This window comes from Loxodonta africana, unplaced genomic scaffold (genome assembly GCF_030014295.1).
Source record: "Loxodonta africana isolate mLoxAfr1 unplaced genomic scaffold, mLoxAfr1.hap2 scaffold_97, whole genome shotgun sequence".
Classification (NCBI taxonomy): Eukaryota; Metazoa; Chordata; class Mammalia; order Proboscidea; family Elephantidae; genus Loxodonta; species Loxodonta africana.
In genome coordinates this window covers 386,673-389,376 of record NW_026975671.1, presented here as the reverse complement: position 1 = coordinate 389,376, position 2,704 = coordinate 386,673, and positions in this window count along the sequence as shown.

The following is a 2,704-nucleotide window of genomic DNA, read 5'->3' as shown; positions in this document are numbered from 1 at the left end:
CCGGGCTTATTTCTGAGGTCCCTCTGGGTACAGTCACCAGGCCTTCCTTCCGAGGTACCTCTAGGTACAATCACCAGGCCTTCCTTCTGAGGTACCTGTGGGTACAGTCACGAGGTCTTTCTTCTGAGTTAGCTCTGGGTACAGTCACCAGGCCTTTCTTCCGAGGTACTTCTGTGTACAGTCACCAGGCCTTCCTTTCGGAGGTATCTCTAGGAACAATCACCAGGCCTTCCTTCTGAGGTACCTCTGGGTACAGTCACCAGGGATTCCTCCCGAGGTACCTCTGTTTAGAGTCACCAGGCATTTCTTCCGAGTTACCTCTGGGTACAGTCACCAGGCCTTCCTTCGGAGGTAACTCTGGCTACAGTCAGCAGGCCTTCCTTCCGAGGTACCTCTGGTTACAGTCACCAGGCTTTCCTTGGGAGTTACCCTGGGTACAGTCACCACTCCTTTCTTCCGAGTTATCTCTAGGTACAGTCACCAGGCCTTCCTTCCGACGTACCTCTGAGTACAGTCACCCGGTCTTTCTGAAGGGGTACGTCTGGGTAGAGTCATCAGGCCTTCCTTCTGAGGTGCTTCTCGGAACAGTCAGCAGGCCTTTCTTCCGAGGTACCTCTGGCTGCAGTCACCTGGCTTTCCTTGGGAGATACCCTGGGTACAGTCACCACGCCTCTTTCGGAGTTACCTCTAGGTACAGTCACCAGGCCTTCGTTCCGAGGTACCCCTGGGTACAGTCACCAGGCCTTCCTTCTCAGGTACGTCTGGGTACAGTCACGAGGTATTTCTTCTGAGGTACCTCTGAGGACAGTCACCAGGCCTTCCTTTCCAGGTACCTCTGGGTACAGTCAGCAGGGCTTCCTTCCGAGGTACCTCTGGGTAGTGTCATCAGGCATTTCTTCCCAGGTATCTCTGGGCACAGTCACCAGGCCTTCCTTCCGAGGTACATCTGGGTACAGTAACCAGGCATTCCTTCTAAGGTATCCCTGGGTAAAGTCCCCAGGCCTTCCTTCCGAGGTACCTCTGAATACAGTCACCAGGACTTTCTTCCGAAGTGCGTCTGGGTACAGTCACCAGGCCTTCCTTCCGAGGTACCTCTGGGTACAATCACCGGGCCTTCCTTTCCAGGTACCTCTGGGTACAGTCACCTGGCCTTCCTTCCGAGGTCCCTCTGGGTAGAGTCAGCAGGCCTTCCTTCCGAGGTACCTCTGAGTACAGTCATCCGGCCTTTATTAAGAGGTACGTTTGGGTAGAGTCATCAGGCTTTTCTTCTGAGGAACTTCTCGTTACAGTCAACAGGCCTTCCTCCCGAGGTAACTCTGGTTACAGTCACCAGGCTTTCCGTGGGAATTACCCTGGGTACACTCACCACGCCTTTCCTACGACTTACCTCTTGGTACAGTCACCAGGCCTTGCTTCTGAGGTACCTCTGGGTACAGTCACCAGGCCTTTCTTACGAGGTACCTCTGGGTACAGTCACCAGGCATTCCTTCAGAATTAGCTCTGGGTACAGTCACCAGGCCTTCCTTCCGAGGTACCTCTGGGTACAGTCACCAGGCCTTCCTTCTCAGGTACCTCTGGGTACAGTCACGAGGTATTTCTTCTGAGGTACCTCTGAGTACAGTCACCAGGACTTCCTTTCCAGGTACCTCTGGGTACAGTCAGCAGGGCTTCTTTCCGAGGTACCTCTGGGTAGTGTCATCAGGCATTTCTTCCCAGGTACCTCTGGGTACAGTCACCAGGCCTTTCTTCCGAGGTACCTCTGACTACAGTCACCAGGCCTTTCTTCCGAGGTACGTCTGGGTAGAGTCTCCAGGCCTTCCTTCCGACGTACCTGTTGGTACTGTCATCAGGACTACTTTCCGAGGTACCTCTGGGTACACTCACCAGGCCGTTTTGCGAGGTACCTCTGGTTACAGTCTCCAGTCGTTCCTTCTGAGGTACCTCTGGGTACAGTCACCAGGCGTTCCTTCAGAGGTACCTCTGGGTACAGTGAAAGGCCTTCCTTCTGAGGTACCTCTGGGTACAGTCACCCTGCCTTTTTTCTCAGTTGCCTCTATGTACAGTCAGCAGGCCTTTCTTCCGAGGTCCCTCTGGGTACAGTCAACGGCCTTCCTTCTGAGGTACCTCTGGGTACAGCACCCGGGCTTATTTCTGAGGTCCCTCTGGGTACAGTCACCAGGCCTTCCTTCAGAATTAGCTCTGGGTACAGTGGCCAGGCCTTCCTTCCGAGGTACCTCTGGGTACAGTCACCAGGCCTTCCTTCTCAGGTACCTCTGGGTACAGTCACGAGGTATTTCTTCTGAGGTACCTCTGAGTACAGTCACCAGGACTTCCTTTCCAGGTACCTCTGGGTACAGTCAGCAGGGCTTCTTTCCGAGGTACCTCTGGGTAGTGTCATCAGGCATTTCTTCCCAGGTACGTCTGGGTACAGTCACCAGGCCTTTCTTCCGAGGTACCTCTGACTACAGTCACCAGGCCTTTCTTCCGAGGTACGTCTGAGTAGAGTCTCCAGGCCTTCCTTCCGAAGTACCTGTTGGTACTGTCATCAGGACTACTTTCCGAGGTACCTCTGGGTACACTCACCAGGCCGTTTTGCGAGGTACCTCTGGTTACAGTCTCCAGTCGTTCCTTCTGAGGTACCTCTGGGTACAGTCACCAGGCGTTCCTTCAGAGGTACCTCTGGGTACAGTGAAAGGCCTTCCTT